Raw genomic sequence first — 11,241 nt, forward strand, 5'->3', positions numbered from 1 at the left:
AACACAGATCTGCTGGGCCCAGATCGTGTTCCTGCAGAGCAGTCGCAGATTATTTTTAAAACTGGGTACCTAGGTAAGATTTGCATACTGCTCTAGCTTAAGCTGTATGGGCTCACCATGTCCTCAGGGAAAAGCACAGGTCTGACTTGAACATTTTGAGTCCAAAATACTGCAGGTGTTTTCTCTACGAAAGTAGGTGCAAGAGATCCAGGGCCACCTTTAAACCTTGATCATGCTGAGATGGGGAAAATTAGCCACTCCTTTCTATTCTGTATGTTGTCATTATGTCCTAGGAGTCAGAAGGACCTGAGTTCTAATCCTGCTTTGCCACTTGTCTGCTGTGTGACCTTGGGCAGGTCATTCATTCATTCATTCAGCCGTATTTATTGAGTGCTTACTGTGTGCAGAGCACTGTACTAAGCGCTTGGGAAGTACAAGTTGGCAACATATAGAGATGGTCCCTACCCAACAGCGGGCTCACAGTCTAGAAGGGGGAGACAGACAACAAAACAAGACATATTAACAAAATAAAATAAATAGAATAAATATGTAGAAATAAAATAAATAGAGTAATAAATACATACAAACATACATATATACAGGTACTTTAGGGAGGGGAAGGAAGTAAGTTGGGGGGCTGGGGAGGGGGAGGAGGGGGAGAGGAAGGAGGGGGCTCAGTCTGGGAGCTTAACTTCTCTGTTTCTCACTTACCTCATCTGTAAAATGGGGATTAAGACTGTGTGTCCTATGTGGGACAGGGACTGTGCCCAACTGATTAACTTCTAACTGCCCCAGTGCTTAGTACAGTGCCTGGCACATAGTAAGCACTTAAATACCATAAAAACGAAAATCTTACTGTGTGACACCGGTCTGTTTTTTCCTTATGAAAACGTTATGATGGTTTTCCAGTAAAAGTAATCAACTTTCAGGTACTGCCAGGTGAAACAGGTGGAATGATGAAATCTTTGATAGTGCCCTGGAAAACAGACCTTAAGGGCAAAATTCCAGCTTTCTTTGGTGATAGTGTGAATAGCAATTTGGGCGGTGGCAGGAGATAGGTTGTTAAATATTTTTCGAAGGCTGTATTCGTTCTTGGACAGAGATTTGATTGGGGTTGGGTGTGCCTCCCACATGGGTGCACAATGCAGTTGGTACCCCTTCCCCCCCGCCCAGGCCCTCTGCCAGTCGATGTGGAAGGAAGTAAATGTTGCACTTGTTAATATTCCTCTGCCTATGCTGGAAAAGGAGAAGAACTAAAGCAATAATAATAATGGCATTTATTAAGCGCTTACTATGTGCAAAGCACTGTTCTAAGCACTGGGGAGGTTACAAGGTGATCAGGTTGTCCCACAGGGGGCTCACAGTCTTAATCCTCATTTTACAGATAAGGGAACTGAGGCCCAGAGAAGTGAAGTGACTTGCCCAAAGTCACACAGCTGACAATTGGCAGAGCCGGGATTTGAACCCATGACCTCTGACTCCAAAGCCCGTGCTCTTTCCATTGAGCCATAGTGGTATTTATTGAGTGCTTACCGTGTGCAGAGCACTGCGTTAAGAACTTGGGAAGGAACCATACAAAAGAGTGGGTAGGCATGAGCCCTGCTCACAAGCAGCTTGCAGTCTGCAGAGAGAGCTAGACATTAAAATAAATTACAGATGGGGAAATGGCTCTGGGCATTAATGGCCATCAAATCCTGAGAAACCTTCCATTATGATTAAACTACTTCACATTCATGCATGCAGGAGAGCTTGAAAATTGTTTCCTGCTTTGAAATCGCTCTGTCAGCCAGGGTGGCCATATGTCATGTGAAGACCCAAAGGTCCAACACGTGGCTTCACTGTGCTTCCAGCGAGTCAACCTCGTTTGAGTGAGTGGCTTTCAACTGAGGCAGAAAACCCTTCAGCTGGGAACATTTATAGGGCACTCAAAGACATAAAAGGCCTATTTTCCAACAAACAAATGTATTCTTGCTGTATTTAGTGAGGCTGCTTTTACGCAAATTCAGAGGATGGATTAGCTGATGAGGCCTCAGTAATGAGCCAACATTAAATGTTTTTAAGCCTTGGCTGGAGAGGTATGGTGGGCAATTCTTTTGTCTTCAGGGCCAGTTACAGGCACTTCAGGAATTTAGAGGCACGCAGAGGTGCTGTTGGCCACGTCCTTCTGGAGGATGGGGTGCAAAGAGGAGGGAAGAAGAGGCATGAGGGGGTGGAAAAGGAGGAGGGGAAGGAGGAGGTTTAAACTGTGACAATGCAGCTTTCACCTACTGACAACTCCTATCTGCCTCCAAACCAATTGTTCATGCAGTTAATAACCCTGACATTTTGGAGCCATGAAAAGTGTTTAGTACGGTGCAGTTTAGTACAGTTTAGCACACAGTAAGCACTCAATAAATGTGATTGAATGAATGGTGAATGGGGTGGGGGGAGGGAGAGCCTCAATAAACACTTTGGTGAACTTGTGGTCAGGGAACATGTCTACCAATTCTATTGCACTGTACTCTCCTAAGTGCTTATGGTGCTCCGTATATAGTAAGAACTCAAAAAAACCACTGATTACTGATTGCTTGAAGAGGTCAATGTGATGTCTCTGACCATCAACAAATTCCCGTTTGAACATGAATGATCCAATGAATGAGAATCTCTTCAGTCTCAGGCCTGCTTCATATCAACCGCTGAAGTTCAGTGATCTCTTAGGCTGTGGGTGTGTGTTTCTTCTTGTGTTAACAGGTAGGTGAGAGAATTGTGTTACTGCTTGTGTGTGTGATCAAATACCTCTTAACAAGCACATTCCAGTTCTGGCCATTCTGATTAAGGGTGAGACCCTTAAAAAACATATCTTTCTAATATATCTAGAAAGCCTTCCCTCTCCTAGGGTTGACATTGATGAAGAAGTTCAATATCACATTTGAAGTGCAAACTTACTTTTTATATACCAGAAAAAAATCTGTGTTTCAGGGCTGCAGTATCCAATTGGAAACTAAACTCATGGTTTTCCCACAGGGGTGATCCCTTCCTGGCTGAGGCTGATATGTGGAAAACATGTCTAGGGACTTGAAAACCAAGAAGGATGCTTAAGGGGACAGTGTTCCTAAACACCCTATACTAGTACCTGTGAGTCTGGGAAACCATTCCTGAGTGATCAGTTAGTCACTGGAGGAATAGATATGAAGTTCCTAAAAAAATTCCTATAACCTGCAAAGTGAATAGTACATCCTGGAAGAGCTTGACTAATAATCACTCCAATGGAGGAGTCAGAGGGATGAGGGGGATTTATCCACTCTGCCTCTCTCTCTCTCTGTACATGACCCAGTCAGTCTCAGGTGGCTTTATGAGCCAAATACATTTACATCCTCTCTAGACTGCTGCTCATTGTGGGCAGGGGCAACATGCCTGCCAGCTGTGTTGTATTGTACTCCCACAAGTGCTTAGTAAGAGCTCAAAAAATACCTTTGAGTGATCTATAAGGGAAGAGTAATCCTTACTCTTGAGGGATTGGTGATGAGACTTTTACATAGACTGCATTGCTTCTATGTATGAGACCTGACTTCCCTGCCATGACTCTGCCACTATTTTTCCTTTCATTGTTAGGCCAATCCAAGCAGCTCTTTCTTTGAGCAGTGGAGCACCCTGCCTGTATCAGAGTGCCTTACCTAGATGAGAAATTCCTGAACTAACCAAGGAGAGAGGAAAGAGGCTCTTGACATAGAATCCTGAGCTCCCAGTTCTGAGAGGGACCCTGGGGAAGACAGCCTCACTCACCCCCAGCCCCTGTCAGGCAGATGGGTGACTAAATCCTCCGGGGGCGGCTGGGTGACTTTTCGATCTGCCATCCTTGCTTCCAGCTTTTGATATCCAGGCAGTCTGGACAGTTTTCCTTGATCCTTCATTTCTCCACAATTTGCCTGCTTTTGGATGGGTATCAATCAGTCATTAAGGGTATTTATTAATAACAATTGTGGCATTTGTTTAGCACTTACTGTGGATGGGAATTAATCATCAAGGGTATTTATTAATAATAATTGTGGTATTTGTTAAGCGCTTTCTCGGTGCCAGGTACTATACCGGGCACTGGGGTAGATACAAGGTAATTGGGTTGGACACAGTCCCTGTCCCTCATGCTTATTTGAATGCAGAGCACTGTACTAAGTGCTTGGGAGAGTCCAGTACCATACACTTGGTAGACATGATCTTTGAGGTCTGGGTCCAGATTGGAAGAGATTTAAGTCTCTTCTCTTAGCCTTCCCCTTCCAGGCTGAACAGTTGCAATTCCTTTCACACTTCCTCATCAGACCTGTTTTCCAGCCCTTTAATCATTTCTGTCGCTGCTTTCTGATCCCTGTCTACATTTTATGAAAAAATACATTTCAACAATCTCTCCCCTCCATCCCTCTACCCCTCCACTCTGTCGGCCACTGGAGCTTCAAAGAGGCTTAGCACCTTGCTGTTGAAGCCTTGATTGCATGGAGCTTTGATTGCATGACCTTCGGTGATGGAAAAGGCATGCTGGAGGGAAAACTCTGCTAAGCTTCCTTGCTCACTGCCGTTCTGGCTTCTGTGTGCAACATGCAGAAAACACAGGTATTGAAAGCCTGAGCAGAAATATTTAATACTGGTGATATAATTATGTAGGGCTGCTTCGATAGTTTTCCAACATTATTCTGCACATCTCTCTTGAAAAAGCTCTCCTAGGGAAATGAGAATTTAATAAAGAAAGCCAAATGGTATATTACTAAACATTCAGGCGGGTGCCTGTATCTCCTTGGATGCTGCTGTGCAGGGAACACAATCTTATTTGAAAATAGGATGTGTAGATACAAATGCAATTTGTCAAAGGAGAAGAATTTTTCCCAGAGATTAATTGAACACATACATTTTATTAAACTGTCCTCTTTGCAGGTTATAATTTTTTTCTTCCATGAGGGCCATGCTAATCTGCGTAATTTCTTCCAGCTGTTGGTTTGGAGCTTTGCATAATTACCTTAGTGTTGTAAAGGTGAATTGTTCTTTTATATAATCAGCATTAATAATTCAGTCGAGTTAGGGCAGTGATTTCATCCTGCCCTTTGATGCTTGCAAAATCTCCACCGAAGCATTCATTCACAATTTCATGCATAAACTACAGTCCAAGGCAACCTCTATCATTTTCTGTTTGTCTTGGACCCCGTGGATAGAATTCAGTTCTGAAAAATGGAGGTGGCAGGTGTTGGAGGGTTGGTTTGTGTTATCAGAAGAATTTTATTCTTTCTCCTAACTCTGGCTAGGATTCTGGGGTCCTTGGCATCCTTGTTAAAATATCATGGAATTGGCATTTGTATAGCAGTGACCTTTGAGAAGCTCGAAGTTGTATTTCAAGTCCCTTTGTCACTGGGACTTGAAATAGACCTGCCAGTTCCAGTTCTCACCCCAGCTCTTGGTAGAGGAGCCATGACAATCCTCATGGATACCGGTCCCCGAGAAGCACGTGACATCTCACGTGTTACCCCAGCAGTTGGGCATGTTCTCAGAGGGCCGCTGTTCTGTAGAAGTTCAACTGATTTGGCCAGCACCGACCTGAAACTAGAGCATTTCTTCAAGGGACCCTGAACTACCCCCAGTTACCCATGAACTATTGGGTTCCAACTTAGAGGTAAGAGCTGTGGCAGAGAGAGGCTAGGTGCCAAAAATAAGCAGACCTCTAAGGGTAACTGATTCCATATCAAGACATGGCAGGGGGCCTGCTGGCTGAAAACCGGACTGCCCCATATAACTCTGGACAAGTGGTGGCTTCTCTAACTCCCAGGCACAAATCAGAGCTGGGGTGGGAATCGTCTCCCTGTTCTGCCAACAGAGAATGGGCGGATGATGTTGCTGGGGAAACCAGTGATCAGAAACAATGGTCCGGGAGAGTCAGTCAGCAGACAGAGCAGATCTGGTGGGTTGTGAGCATGGTAGGTGGACAGAGATGGGTGTTGGTGGGTTGAGTCGAGCGGGGAGAAGGGAGGAAGGACAGTTCCTTTAGGAGTCAAAGTAGCCCCAACTGGGAGAGCTTTAGGGGACATATTCAGATTTTGTTTTCAAAGGAAAAAGAGAAAAAATGTTTTACCTGCTGCCCCTGTTATTTATTGAGCACTTACTATGTGCAGAGCACTGTACTCCAGAGCCCAGGAGAGACTTTAGGCTGAAAGAAAAGTCTTCAAACATGCATTTAGCATCTCGAACATTGAGTTTGGAAGGTGCTTTGGTTTTCCTATCTTTTCGGGTTTACATCTGGTGACCCTGCTCAGCCTCAGTGCTCCTGATGCTCCCACTTTGGGGGGACAGTTCATTCAGTGGGCACCCCAGTTCACCTTCAGGACCCTGCTCTTTGTCATGCTTCCAAATCCTGATTCCGAGCTCCTCAATAGAAGGATCTGAGCCTAATTCCCACCTCTTTCCCAGCACTTGGAACTGGGCTCTGCACATAGTAAGGGCTTAATCAAGACATTTGCTACTACTGCCACCTAAGCTCCTTTATGATCACTCGCCTGACCAGGGGTTTGACATCACCTCCTGCAGGGAGTGGGGCAGGAGCTGAGAATCTGTTGGAAATGAGGAAGTGCCAGGGCTCCAGGTGAGGCCCTTAATCAGTAGTATTTATTGAGGGTTTGCAGTGCATTAGCACTTGGGAGAGTAAGGTAGAGTTAATAGATGAAATCTCTGCTCTCAAAGAGTTTACAATCTAGCTGGAGAGGCAGATTCTAAAACAGATTATAGGTAGGGCAAAGCAATAGAGTTTAAAGATCTGTCTAAAAGTGCTGTTGTGGGGTGAGTACCTAAGTGCTTAACAGGGAGGACTTAAGTGACTAAGTGATGTCTCCTCTTCATCTGTGTTGGTTAGTTCAGTGGTTAGGACCCCTTTCTGCATCCCTTTGCTATGATAATTTGGAAGCTATCCCTTGAGGCCTTTCAGTTTAATATAAAGATCATAAAAACTCAGCAAGTGTCACATTTTTAGATTCAAAATGGCACCCATTAGGCTGCAAGCTAGTTTAGGACAGAGGTCGAGTAACATAGGTGCTCAGTAAATACTATTGCTGAATGTTCTTTCTTGCCAACCTTTGCATAAGCTCACTGTCACCTCTGTTAATGGGCATAAGACCTAGTCATGTGTGGGACTAATCTGATCCTGTGATTGTTTTATTTCTTTTTATGTCTGTGATTTGATGTTGCCCTAGACTATTAAATAGACAGCTTTTCAGGGCAGGGACCACATCATGTATTTCTATCTGCCTGTCTGGTAGTCCTCTACAAATAGTGGGGCCACAATAAATTCTGCTGGCTGACTTGCATTTTGCATTTTGAATGGGTCAGAGACAACTTATCCTGAACTGAAAAACCTTCCCTCAAACCAAGTGTTTGATCTTTCAGCTATTCCCCACCCTTTCCAGCTTTATTCACTAAGTGACCATTTCTATGTGATACTCTTCTGCACAGTATCAGGTAATTATTCACAAAGGCTAAGAAATCATAATAACTAACACAGACCAGGCAGAGACTGAAATAATAGCCTACACTAGCTTGCTTTGCTTCCACAGGGGATTTTAATTGCAGATTAAAAAATACTTATCCACTCCTCTACCCAGAAACCGAGATAAGAGAGTCACATTGGTATTCCACTAGGCCTGTCGGCAGCCTAGAACACAGCATAAGTCTCTGGTATCACTCACAGCATTACAATCAGAGAAGGCCAGAGGTCCTTGGAGGGCCTGAGAGTCAACCTCTGATCTTGCCTGAGGTGTGTTTCTGGGAAGGACAATAATGAGATGGCTCCATTCCCTCTACTCCACAGCCATCTGTGAAGCAGTGGAACTCACCAAGAGCTAAATTGGCCCCAGCGAGAGAAGAGGTGAGACCATTCTAAAGGAGCACATGAGGACAGACGAAACCAGCCATGTTGGAGATCTAAACAAGGGGTATCACTTTCTGCTTTCTAAGTCCTACTTTGGGCTTTGTGGTTCAGCTGGGTGAGCGTCAGAGGGGTGTTAGGATCACCATGATGTTTCCATTTGCTGCTCAGGTAAGTTGTTTGTTCTTTACTCGCTCTCCCTCTTTCCTCTCCGCCATTTCCTCCATCTTGCCCCTGCCCTCTAAACTAACTAGTTCTCAAATCCCTCTAGATAGCCTCTGGGCCCCAAGTCTGAGCTGTCTGAACTCAGTACCCTCTGGAGGTCAGTGAATCCAAGTGGGAACTTAGCATCGTGGTATAGCCTTCTTTAACCAGCTTCCTATACATTCCATGCTCCTCTTCTGCACAGTGAGATGGTGTGGCTTTTTTTAATGATTTTCAATCAATCAATCATATTTATTGAGCGCTTACTGTGTGCAGAGAACAGGTATTTAATCCCCATGTTACAGATGAGGAAACTGAGGCCCAGTGAAGTGAGTTGCTCAAGGTCACACAGCAGGCAAGAGGCAGAGCCAGGATTAGAACCTAAGTCTTCTGACTCCCAATTCTGTGCTCTTTCCACATGATGCCTTATTCTCATGTCAGTGGTTCACAGCTCTCTCAATTTTGTTTAATCTCAGGAGCATTCTTCTTTTCTAATCATTTTTCTCCTTCCATTTCCTCTATGGGTAACACATGTGACGAGTCTCATTAGACTCAACATTCCTGGCTAGGATTCAGGGACATAGATCCCAAAGAACCCAAACCCCATCCTATTAGATTTCAGGAAAGGTTCTTAGTCCAGACTACCTGGGTCCCACCCTGCTCCCCAAAAGAAACTGTTAGCGGGTAGGAAAAGGCACAGAGAAGAATTTGATTCCAGACTGAAAGCTCTTAGCTCACCACTTTCTGGGAGGAGAAAGACGGAACTTGAAAGAAAGAAAATAGTTGATGCGAAAACTCCAGGTACATAGAGGAGCAGAGTGCCTAACAAAGCGCTGTCTGCCAACATATCTGTGGGTAGAAACTTAGGTAGTGTCAGTCTCTCATTGTGTCCAATTATTTAGCCAGAAAGGATGTTGAAGTAACAAATAAATGTCTGCTGCTGCCCAAGGGTGTCTCTGTCCCCTTATTTATAACCCAATTTCCCCAGGAGGCCTGCCATTTCAGGCCCGGAGAATGAAAATCAATCCACAGCCCTAACCCATTGCTTCTAGACAGGGACATTTTGGAAGGCAGGAGAGCAGGGCAACATAGGTAGAATTTCTTCCCTACCTTATCAGTAGTTTGAGGGTCCACTGGTTGACCAGGGGATGATGGGGAAAGGTGAAGAGGAGATCTGGATCTGTTTTGCTATTTGAAGAAATTACAGTAGACCTTTAGATATTTATTTTGATTTCATATTTTAGGGACCCCTCACAGGTATTCTCTCATCTCCCACACTACCTCTATTGCCAGTAACATGTGTCTGGCATTATTGGAGTTTGAGGCCATTTCTTTTCTAATGACTTCTCAAATTGTGTTGCAGACCCTATGGCAAATATGTTCTTTCTTGGCTTCCAAAAGCTTTGCCATTGGCATTTTTAGGAAGGCACAGACAAACAACAGGCAGCAGTTGGCATAAAGGGAACTCTTTTTCGAACAACATTAAGCAAATTGGAAAATGTTAAAAGAAAGTCTTGGTGACTCCTCCACACTCTATCTCCTGTCCATCATTTAAACTGGTCTCCCAGCACATTCACAAGAAATCACTTAATGCTTATGATTCATTTGCCCAGTTGGCACTAACTGGGAGCATTCAACAAGCCGGAGGAACACTGAGGTTATCAACTGACAGACATCAGGGAAATCCTACCCATCATCAAATATTTTCATCAATCGTGTTTATTGATCACTTGCTTGGGAGAGTACAATATAACAGAATTGGTAGGAACGTTCCCTTCCCACAGTGAACTTACAGTCTCGAGCTTAATGCTAACAATGAGTTAGTCGTATTTATTGATCACTTACCGTGTGCAGAGCACTGTATGGGTGGGGAAATGAAGGAGTTGAAAGCAGAATTAAAAAGCCGAGCTTGACCTTTTGGAGACTTAAAAGTCTGACGACCATGAGGCAGAAATGTCTTTTCCAAGAAGCATTTCTTCTGCCTACTCAGAATTCATTATAGAGAAATTTCAGAAGATTGTTTTGAAAACTTATATGAAGATTTTTTTTAAAAAAAACTTCCCCAACAAAATAGAATAAAAGCCTTACTTTAACATTTTTTTCCAACATATTCTCTATTTTTGTAGATAAAGTTATGCACTTGAAGTTCTGCTGTGCTATGAATTTTGCTGTATTTTTCAGTATCAGAATGAAATGTTTTCCAAGTGGGCATTCATTTTGCCCCTGAAGTTCATCTATGAATAGAATGGTCTGCTTTCTCATTGCATTTTTCTTTCTCTTGGAAAAAAAAAAGATTAAAGTGAGAGCTGATAAAAGAACCCATATAAATCTGTCATACAATGTGCAGGCTATTTGGTAAACATAGTCCCAGATTGGTTTTACCCTGGTAATACCTGACCTTTTGAAGCAATTTTGGCAAGAAAGTATTTTCATTTGGAGAAAAAGAATTTTTATTTGACTTCTATCATTTGTGATTTAATCTCAGGAAAGATTTCAATTTTAGATAAGAGCAAAATGAAACCATAGAAGTTATGATTACTTCCCCTTCGAGCCTTAGACCACAATTCTCCCCATCTTCGAAATCCTTCTAAAATCTCACCTCCTCTCAGAAGCCTTCCCCATTTGATTTCCAACAGCTTCTTTTAGCATTTGTATCCTTACCTCTCTACTTAGCTCTGTGTCCTTATATGTGATATTTGTTTGTGGTATTTGCTAAGTGTTTACTATGTTCCAGGCACTGTATGAAGTGCTGGGTAATCAGATAATTAGCTTGGACACGGTCCATGTCCCATATGGGGGCTCACAGTCTTAATCCCCATTTTGCAGATGAGGGAACTGAGGCACAGAGAAGTGAAGTGACTTGCCCAAGGTTACACAACAGACAAGTGGCAGAGTCAGGATTAGAACCTTCTGACTCCGAGGCCCCTGCTCTATCCACTAGATTAGATGAGGAATTAAGAGTGTGAGCCCCATGTGGGACAGGCGCTGTGTCCATCCTGATTAACTTGTTTCTACCCTAGTGCTTAGAACAGTACTTAGCACATAGTAAGCGCCTAGCAAGTACCATAATTATTATTATTATTATTATTAGACCATGCTGCAAGCAAGATATGTAATTATCTTCTCAATTTACCTTCAAAATATACTGTTATGCAGTTATTCTATCCTGA

This window comes from Tachyglossus aculeatus, chromosome 19, assembly GCF_015852505.1.
Source record: "Tachyglossus aculeatus isolate mTacAcu1 chromosome 19, mTacAcu1.pri, whole genome shotgun sequence".
NCBI classification, from domain to species: Eukaryota; Metazoa; Chordata; class Mammalia; order Monotremata; family Tachyglossidae; genus Tachyglossus; species Tachyglossus aculeatus.